This window comes from Anabrus simplex, chromosome X, assembly GCF_040414725.1.
Source record: "Anabrus simplex isolate iqAnaSimp1 chromosome X, ASM4041472v1, whole genome shotgun sequence".
Lineage (NCBI taxonomy): Eukaryota > Metazoa > Arthropoda > Insecta > Orthoptera > Tettigoniidae > Anabrus > Anabrus simplex.
In genome coordinates this window covers 142160123-142171308 of record NC_090279.1, presented here as the reverse complement: position 1 = coordinate 142171308, position 11186 = coordinate 142160123, and the positions used below count along the sequence as shown (strand labels likewise).

Genomic DNA, 11186 nt, shown 5'->3' with positions numbered 1-11186 from the left:
TTGATAGACTTAAGTTAGATGTAGTTTGTTTAAGTGAAGTACGTTGGCACGAAGAGCAGGAAATTTGGTCAGGCGACTTCAGAATTATCAGCACAAAATCAAATAGGGGAAATGCAAGAGTTGGTTTAAAAATTAATAAGAAAACAGGGAAGTAGGTAAGCTACTACGACCAGCATAATGAAAGGATTATTGTTGTCAAGATAGACACCAACGCAATGCCCCCCACAATAGTGCAGGTCTATATGCGTACTAGTTCAGCAGATGATTAAGAAATCGAAAGAATGTGTGAAGAGATAGAATACATAATGCAATAAGTAAAAGGTGACTAGAATCTAATTATGATGGGAGACTGGAATGCAGTGGTGGGCCAAGGAAGAGAAGGTAATACATTAGGAGAATACGGATTGGGACAAAGGAACGAAAGAGGAAGTCGGCTGGTTGAATTCTGCACCGAACATAATTTAGCCCTTGCTAATACTTGGTTCAAACACCACAAAAGACAGCTGTATACGTGGATGAGACCTAGAGACACTGGAAGGTATCAAATAGACTTCATTATGATTACGCAGAGATTCAGAAACCAGGTGCTGGATTGCAAAACTTTCCCAGGAGCAGACGTGGACTCTGACTACAACTTCTTGGTCATAAAATGCTACCTCAAGTTGAAGACATTGAAAGAACGAAGGAATGCAAGGAGGTGGGATATAGATAAGTTGAAAGAAAAGAGTGTGAAGGACTGTTTCAAGGAACATGTTGCACGAGGACTAAATTAAAAGGCTGAAGGAAACACAATAGAGGAAGAATGGACAGTCGTGAAGAATGAGGTCTCTAGGGCTGCTGAAATAATGATAGGAAGAAACGAAAGATCACCTAGGAATCAGTGGGTAACTCAGGAGATTCCAGACATGAATGATGAACGACGTAAGTACAAGAATGAAAAACATGAAGAGGGCAAAAAGGAATACAGGCGATTAAAGAATCAAGTGGATAGAAAGTGCTGGACAGTTAAGGAAGAATGGCTGAAGGAAAAGCGTAAGGATGTTGAAGATTTTTTGGTCCTAGGAAAGGTAGATGCTGCATACAGAAAAATCAAGAAATCCTTTGGAGAAAGGAAAATTCGGTGTATGAATATTAAGAGCTCAGATGGAAAACCACTTCCAAGGAAAGAAGACAAGGCAGTAAGATGGCAGGAGCATATCCAACAGTTGTATCAAGTATAAGACGTAGACGATATGGTTATGCAACAAGAAGAGGCTGTTGATGCTGATGAAATGGGGGACCCAATTTTGAGATCAGAATTTGACGGAGCTTTGAGAGACCTAAATAGAAACAAGGCACCTGGAATTGACGACATTCCCTCTGAATTACTGACTGCCTTAGGAGAAACCAGCATGGCGAGGTTATTCCATTTAGTGTGTAAAATATATGAGACAGGGGAAGTGCCATCCGATTTTCGGCAAAAAGTTATACCTATTCCCAAGAAAGTCGGCGCTGACAAGTGTGAAAACTACCGCACCATTAGTTTAGTAAAATTTTAACTCGTATTATTTACAAAAGAGTGGAAAGACAAGTTGAAACCGAATTGAGAGAAGATCAATTTAGCTTCAGAAGAAATGTTGGAACACGTGAAGCAATCCTGACTTTACGTCTGATCTTAGAGGATCAAATTAAGAAGGACATGGCGTTCGTAGATCTTGAAAAGACATTCGATAATGTCGATTGGTTGATGATGATGATGCTTGTTGTTTTAAGGGGCCTAACATCAAAGGTCATCGGCCCCTAATGGTACGAAATGAAAGAACAAAAATTGCAAAGGCAACCACTGACAAAATAAAAATAAAATATGGCATGAAGAATGAATGGATGGACACGAACTCAACAAAACACAAAACAAACAAACAAAAACCAGTGGATCGGACTCAATACAGATCGAAAATAACATTATTACCGACCAAGGAACCACTTATAAAGCACAATGATGCTTGGTGTCTAAAGGGGGTGCAAAATCCACGTCTAAGGCCCCACAGAATGGTACATGTCGCGAGTAAAATAGAACCATGGTATGTGTCATGTTGGGGTATTAATCAGAAGTAGCGAAGACTCACGGTGTTCCACAAAAGATGGTACTACTCACAAGTATTGCAATACGTACAAGTAACGCAGACCTATGGTGTGTCTCACACAATGGCCCAACTCAGAGTCAACGCAAACCGAGAAGGTTCCCCACCTAGGTGTACTAAACACGGGCGCCGGTATTCCCGTGGTGTTCCTCACATAGTGGGTACTAATCACAGGCAACGCAGACCCACGGTGCTGCTCATATAGTGGTACAACTCACAGGCTACGCCCAGACCCGCGGTGTTGCACACATGGGTACGACGCACGGGTACTGGAATCCACCAGGCCAGGCTTTTACTGCTACTAATCACAAACCTATTTCGTACCGAATGTAGTGGTACTACTCGCAAGTACAGGCAACATATGGTGTTCCCCGCGTGATGGTAGATTCAAAATTAGTTTCATGGTTCTAATTCAGTCAGCCCTTGGTCGCCCCTTTTAGTCGCCTCTTACGACAGGCAGGGGATACCGCGGGTGTATTCTACATGTGCGTCCCCCACCCGAAGGGGGTAGTGTGTTTGGTCCGCGAGAGGTATTTTATTTCCCTCAAGTCCGCCGGCAAGCCGGTTAGGACCCCCCTATCCGCCACCTGGGACGCGCCACGTGGGAGTATCACCTCTCCCCCTGCTACGCCAGCGTAGTAGGATCGTGGAATGTCGATTGGACCAAATTATTTGAGATTCTGAAGGTGATCGGGATCAGATACCGAGAACGAAGGATTATCTACAGTCTGTATAAAAATTAGTGTGCAGTGATAAGAATCGAGGGCTTTGAAAAAGAAGCAGCAATCCACAAAGGAGTGAAGCAAGTTTGCAGTTTCCCCCTTACTACTCAATGTTTATATAGAACAGGCAGTAAAGGAAATCAAAGATGAATTTGGAAAGGGAATCACAATCCAAGGAGAGGAAATCAAAACCTTGAGATTTGCCGATGATATTGTTATTTTATCTGAGACTGCAGAAGATCTTGAGAAGCTGCTGAATGGTATGGGCGAAGTCCTGGGTAAGGAATACAAGATGAAAATTAATAAGTCGAAAACAAAAGTAATGGAGTGCAGTCGAACGAAGGCAGGCGATGCAGGAAATATTAGATTAGGAAATGAAGTCTTAAAGGAAGTAGATGAATATTGTTACTTGGGCAGTAAAATAACTAACGATGGCAGAAGTAAGGAGAACATAAAATGCAGACTAGCACAAGCAAGGAAGAGCTTCGTTAAGAAAAGAAATTTGGTCACTTCAAACATTGATATAGGAATTAGAAAGATGTTTTTGAAGACTTTCGTGTGGAGCGTGGCATTGTATGGAAGTGGAACATGGAAGATAACTAGCTCAGAAAGAAAGAGAATCGAACTTTTCGAAATGTGGTGTTGCAGAAGAATGCTGAAGGTGAGATGAATAGATCGAATCACGAATGAAGAGATACTGAATCGAATTGGTGAGAGGAGATCGATTTGGCTAAATCTAACTAGAAGAAGGGATAGAATGATACGGCCCATCTTAAGACAACAGGACTTGTGCAGTTGGTTTCTGAAGAATGTGTAGGCGGTAAGAACGGTAGGGGTAGACCAAGGCATGAATATGACCAGCAGGTTAGAGCATATTTATTATTCAACAGTAATGTAGAAATGAAACGGTTAGCACAGGATATGGCGGCATGGAGAGCTGCATCAAACCAGTGTATGGAATGATGACTCAGAAAACAACGACATGGGTAAATTTTGTCTTACGTTGAACTCACTTTCTGAAAATTGACTTTTTTCTCACATATCTGACCCATTATCGCATGAAGTATACAGTACAAGCTAAGGAGATCATTTTCTTTTTCAGAAAGTTATTTTATGCCTTAATGCGCCCACTGAACTAGAAAGAAGTATTTCCTCTGATTGTTTTCTAATTTAAAGCAATTTTAATGACACATTTTTTGCTAAAATGTGGAACATTAAAAAAATTGATAAATGTATAGCTGTTCACTGAGTGTACTTCATTCTACTGCAGTACCTACGGGAAGGTTGCAATTATCAGTAGTAAAAATTCAAAACTTAAATAATTCATACGATATTGGGATATCTTTTCTGTCAAACTGTCATTGTCAAGATACGGCTTTCCCATTCCCCTAAAAAGAACATTTTGTAATCCATTGTTTAATTGTAAGAGGGAATAAAATATTGTATGTTCTTTTAAGTTCATATTAAAATTAGAATTGTAACATTGTGTGCCTGAATGATAGCCCTAGCTTCATTTAACTTGAATATGAATAGATATGATACTTTTTGTAATTTAAAGTCCATATACCGGATGAGCAGAATAAAGTGGAACCGCTCCATCCTGTGCGCGGGAATTCCTGAGTGAGTGAGTAGGCCGGTGACGAAATACAGTGCCGGATGTACTGAAAGCCGCGCTACCGCGCCAGGTTTCAGTCTTTGTTGAACGTTTACAAACATGGCACGTGTTTCGTTCGTGTGTGGATTTATTGAAATGGCTCAGGTGGCGTAAGTCGGGTATCAGTATTATGTTCCCCAAAGATTAAACATTTACGATTTATACGTTCGTACGAAAATTGCGAGGGCCGTAAGGAGAATATTTCAGGAAAAGTTTCATGATCTTCAAGTTCCAGGTCGGACTTCGATTCATAGATTAGTCAATAAATTACGTGAGACGGGAAAAGTTTTCTTGATAAGAAACCTAATAAATGACGTACAGTACTCACACAAGAAACTGTAGATAACATTGGTAACGCTCTGTAAATGTATCCTACAAAATAATTTCGACGACTTGCTCAGGAAATGGAAATATCCTATGTTTCTGTTCGAACGGGTACAACGTTACTGAAGTTAAAGCCGTGTACAATTACTGCACTGCAAGAATTTAAACCAAGTGATCCTGAATTACGAATGCTTGAACAACGAAGGGGGGTAGTTTCAACATCTCCTGGCGTGATATAAGTGAGTACTTTTATTTTTGTGTTGTTTTGTGTTAATTGTTTGTTTCTTTGTTAGAAATGGCGTACGCGGCAATGTGTTTACTGCGGACTTCCTGTCACCTCCTGTGTGCAGGCTGCGGGACTGGTTCCGCTTCATGTTGCTCACCCTGTATAATTCCATATTTCAATATCAATATATGCATTTATTTGATTAATTACTGGGACATATAAATCCTTTCCCTGATTCACTCAAAACAGCTCCACAATTGTCCGGTCCCAAGTCCGGAATGAGATAGGAGGAGGGATTTCTGGGTCGGCAACCAGCTAAACAACGTGTTGTTGAGTGTTGCAAAATATCTCGACTCACTATAAGGGCCAATAACTTCGGGCAGATGAGCCTCAATGAAGGTGCGTACGGTCTTGCGAAACGAGCAGTTCATAAGACGCTCGTGAAGAAAAGAAACCCCTTTTCCCTTTGCGAAAATCAGACGATCATAAATCATTACGGCGTTTATCAATGATCTTCCGAATGAAATTTGTAGTGACTGCAGATTGTTCGCGGATGATTGTATAACATACAGACGAATGCTGACGATAGTAGGTTATTATAAGCCGATCTAGGCGATTACGACTAAAAGACTGAAAATGAAAATGAAAACCTACAACCTGTTTTCCAGTCATTGACCGGGTCAGGGATGTAATGAATGGAACTTATATAGGCTGTTATTACAATGGGGTCGCCACTCTCGAGGTGATTTATTAATGAGTGATAAATGCTATGAAATGATAATGGAGAGTGTTGCTGGAATGAAAGATGACAGGGAAAACCAGAGTACCCGGAGAAAAACCTGTCTCGCCTCCGCTTTGTCCAGCACAAATATCACATGGAGTCACCGGGATTTCGGGATTTGAACCACGGTATCCAGCGGTGAGAGGCCGACGCGCTGCCGTCTGAGCCACGGAGGCTACACTAAAAGACTATTGTTATGAAAATATTCTAAACTTTCGGTTGTTGAAACTTGGGAGTAAGGAGACGAGCTTGTCAACTACGTGGTATGTTCCGAGCTGTCAGATGGCGTGAAATGACGTTAGTAGACGAATAAACTGTAGTGAAGAGGACGAGGAGTAAGTTATTGGAAGTGCAGCCCCACGGTGTAGGGGCAACGCGTCCGCCTGTCAACCGACGGCCCCGAGTACGATTTTCGGCCGGGTCAGGGTTTTTAAATTGTAATGATTAATATCCCTGTCATGGGGACTGGGTGTTTGTGACGTCCTTAATCTTCCTTTCCTCACACAGAACATTCCACAATATCGCCATTCCAATTACACGCAGGTTCATACGATATGGTGCCAGTAGGGGCAAAAGGTCCTCATGGGTCGACGGTCCAAACAAATAGCATTAAAAAAAGATATTAGAATAATGAATCAAGAGGAATGTTTGATAAACTTTCAAGTTCGTTGAAAAGATTTCAGAAAAGGCTAGGTATACAATAGAAGAGCTTTCTTGCAAACACTACTTAAATTATTTTTAATTTGTTTTGTTTTTTAATTGAAAATTCTTGTTAGATTGACGTGCTCACGTGTTTCCAATTGTAAATTGGAAGTGGAGAAGGAACTCTTCATCCTAACAAGAATTTTTATACAAAAACAATAATGCGTAAAATTTTAGTTCAGTGGTATTTGCACGAAAGCTCTTCAAATGATAGGGTATCTGCCATCTTTGGCAAAGCCCTAAATGCAGGTCATTGATTGATTGATTGATTGGAGAGGGGAGTATATCATGTGCGGGAGCCTAGAGATAGATCAGGCCAATATCAAATTTATTCACCACGTGATTACGTGTGGAACTATTTATGACCGATCAAGCATTTTATTCTGGCAATCAGGACATATCGCCATGTACGCTGGGACAACTTCAGGCATTTCCGAACCCACGTTGCCACAACCAATATTTCTTCTTCTTCTTCTCTCAATATAAGGAATTTATTACACTGTGTATTAGCAGGGATTCATTCTTAGATTCTACTCTTTACAATAACTTACTATCGCAAACTGTTCTTATAGCAACCATACGTTTCTTGGCACGTATCACGTATTTCGCATTCACCCATCGAATTCTTAACATATTGAGGAAATTTCATCAGCAACATATCCAGCCCTTTCCTTTGCAAGATACAGGTTTTTATCTTCGACAAGTCTGGAACCTGCATAGCCTGTTCGGTGACTTTAATTTTTATTACTCTTGAATGCAGTAGTAAAGGAATTATTCATAATTTTATGTTCACTTGAAGGACGTTCTGGCTAACATTCTAAACTCAAGTTGCTGCCAACTGCGACTTTGAGAAGTAAGAAATAACGGCCACCATAGACTAAGAAGAAGAATAGCTGACTGCTTTAGAAATACAAAACTGTTCCAAGTTTATGAAGAAGTAAGCTGTACGTCAACTGAGGGTTCCATTAAACGAGCGGACCTTGTAGTCGTCCATAGGAAACCTAACAAAGGCGTTATTATCGATCCAACACTTAGATTGGAGAGAGATGAAAGGCAGTCCAAAGAGATTGATACAGAAAGAAGAAGAACTATGAGCCTTCCTTTTGTCACTTGGGACTCAAGTATAAAATTAATAATTTGGGAAGTTATTGTTGTGTCGTTTGGTGCGCAACAATCACAAATTTCTCTGTCAATATTTTCAAACGGTTTCAACTTCCCATCAATATTCTTCGAGATATGTCAACAGTTAATTTGAGGGCTTCACCTTATTGTACAAAATCATGTGTATAACTTGAAGTAATTTTAATAAGTAGAGTTCATCGGGGACGGGGTAGTCGAGCGGCTGTCCGAGAATAATGAATACTGGAAAATTTTAAAAATTCCAATGAAAATTAATGTAATGAATTTGAATTTCTTATTGTTCTCATGGATTAATGAGCAGACTGATTCTTTGTGGTTTCCCTAGAATTAGGGGAGCTGTCTATAGTGGATTTTCTCTCTCCCAATATCACGGGCTGTTTTGATGTCCGACATAGAATCAAGTTGTCGGCATCGAATAGCAATGCAGTCGGCTTAAGAAACGTCATGTCTCTGAGCTTAAATTATAGAGATAGTGGGCTCAAACCCTACTGTCAGCAGGTCTGAAGGTGGTTTTCCGTGGTTTCCAATTTTTACACCAGGAAAATGCAGGGGTTGTTGTTTTATTAACGTCACGGTCGCTTCTTTCCAACTCCCATCCCGTGGTCGCTGTAAGACCTGTCTGAGTTAGTGCGACTTAAATCCAGTTGTTAAAAAAAGGGGAGAAGGATGATTGTCCAGTTGTATTTTCTCTTAAAACAAAAAAACACCACCAACACCACCCCAAAAGGTTCTAGACGAAGTGCAGACCTATCTCAATACGATGCCGGCAACCTTGTATGAAGAGGATGTCCACCGATATTATTATGGCAAATTTAATCGCCAAGACTTGAAGAATGTTGCCATTTTATCCAAGTCTGCTGAAAGATTGCCTCCTCCATCCTCAAAATTTCTGCTTTGAGCGACCAGTCCAATGTTATCTACTGCATAGATGAACTTAGTAGCTGTGGTTGATGGTAAGTCACGGATGTAGAGGCTGAAGAGAACTGGGGCCAATACTGATCCCTGTGGCAGACCGTTATTTAATTTTCTTTTGCGACTTTTAGAATCACCTAGGAATACTGCAAACTCTCTATCACAGAGCACGTTGGAAATTAGGTTTGCAATTTCCAAGCAGGGGACCGAGGTTTCATGTTTCCATCTCAGCAACCGACTCGCAAACTACGAGCCACCTGTTTTATGCCTCGGTGAAAAAGTTAAGTACATACTGTTCCCGAAATATCTACTAGTCATCCTGGACAGAACTTTGAGCTACAAAGAACATCTCACCGAGCTCTCTCACGAAATCGCTACAAGTAATAACATCCTGCACAAGCTTTGTGGCAGTTCCTGGGGAGCCTGAGCTGACTCCTTACGATTAACGGGTATCAGTCTTGTCTACTCTTCAGCGGAATACTGTGCCCCCGTATGGCTGGAAAGTGCACATGTGCATAAAGTGGAGAATGGAAGCTCTGCTGAGAGTAGCAAAGAAGACCTGGTCATCTCCCTCATTACCATTTCACCACTTCGATCTAGGAGACCAGCAAGTTTACTGGCCCGCCGACTCTTGAGGGATAATTTTAATCTAAACCAGAGCTGGCGGGACGAGCGTTCAAATTCAACATCTGGAACTAATGATCATGAACTAAATCAAACTCGGAAAATGAAGGGATTCCACATCCCAAGAAAACTATGGCGTCGCCTCAACAGACCGAGAACTGAGCATGGACACTGCAATTTCTTACGCCATAAGTGGGGTTGGATGGATTTTCCAATGTGTGAATGCAGTGAAGCGGAGTAGACCATTAACCATGTCATCTGTGCTGCTCTCTTCATGCCTACTCCGGGAGCCCCAGCGACCACTTTCATCTTTCAGAAATTGCTGTAGGTTGGCTTGAAAACTTGGACCTGGACTTATGAATTTGTAGCTATAATCACCATACGATTAAATAAATTATGACAAACGTCTCAAACTTCACTATGACTATGTGCAAAAGTAACTCCGAAGATTGTACTTTGACTCCTGGTAACAAAACAATTTTGTGATTCACATTTGTCTTTATTTTATGCGCCATCAGACTTTGAAGAAAAGATAACCTTCGTAATTTGGTCACATCGATTTACTCCTACAGAATGGGCTGCTACGCGATACAAGCTACCTGATGGGGACGTGGGTTCGTTCTCATTATAATCCATACAGCAGGAATAAGTCTAGGGCCCGGATTCATATGCACTAAAAACTCCAAAAACATGCATGCACATACGCACTAAAAATGTTGAAAGTATGCAGGAAAATTTGCACTAAAAGTTAAACAAAATACACTCACCAAACACATTATTTAAACTCAGTGTTAAATAGATAAACATGTTTGATTCCTTGAAAAATGGTGCTTAGCAGTAGGTTATCAGGAGTTTTTCAATATTTTCACGGGCCAATGACTTTCTTATGTCGGGCAGAATTAATTTATACGCTGAAAATTATTCTTCTACGTCGACGGCCGTAACTGGGCAATACTTGTACACTGGCACTGACTGCTCGGAACATTCTTCTGGCAAAGACTGCCTGATTCCACTTATGTAGTTGCTTATGGGTTGAATCTTCTTCAGTCCTGGGTTTGAGTCCAACACCGCACTGAGTTTCCTTTTAACTTTTTCTCCAGTTTCACGAGGGACACTACTTAACGAACTAATGATGTTTTGAATTAAGTGAATGGATTCGTGTAGTTGTGCACCGCGAGTTTCTAGGCCCTTTGTCACCTTCGAAAGTGACGAATAATGCACATGGATGAAATTGATATCCTTATATACAGTTTCAGATTCAAATACGCACTTTGCTTAACAAACACACGCATGATGGCTATCATAAATACTTTAACTACATCTTACACTTGGTTAAAGTTCTTCTGGTAGAACGGTACTGCAGATAACTAAGTTCCTCATCTTGTAGGAACAGGTGCCGGTGGATGAGAAACCTGAAGCAGATGAGTTTTGTACAAATGTGCGCGAACCGTTGCTTTCAAGAACAGCTTTTTCCCCCACTTGAAATAACTTTGTTGACAGATGGAAAGAGGATACGTATCTCTTCTGCAATACGATGCAATCCATGGATCAAACATGTGACATGGATGAGATTTGGAAAAAATACGCGATGAGACTGACCAGCTTTCACCATATATCTGTGACTAAAAGGCGCACTTTGTAACAATCACTCTCCGATTTACCAGGCCAAAGAAGTCGTTCAGAAAACTTAGATAATCTATCACAAGTAGGAGAAAATATATCTGTATATGCACTAACGTTCAAAATATGCATTTGCATATGCACTTTTTAATTCGGGTCCTAGACTGATAACACAGGTGCCTTAGCACTGGAATGGCTAGGAGTTAGGCCGGCAACTTGTCCGTCCACGCTGTTAGGTGGCTATACATACATTCCAGGCGTTCTAAATGGTGATACGAGCGGATTTTTGTCCCAACCAGATATACAGGATGTATCAGAACTACACCGACGACAAACAATCAGGGACGCTTCGTGTTATATT

The 11186-nt window shown here is 40.9% G+C and overlaps 1 pseudogene; it reads left to right on the top strand.

Annotated features, from left to right (window-relative positions):
• Positions 1-242: 242 nt before the first annotated feature.
• On the top strand, positions 243-9216 carry LOC136886713 (craniofacial development protein 2-like; annotated as a pseudogene).
• Positions 9217-11186: the final 1970 nt, after the last annotated feature.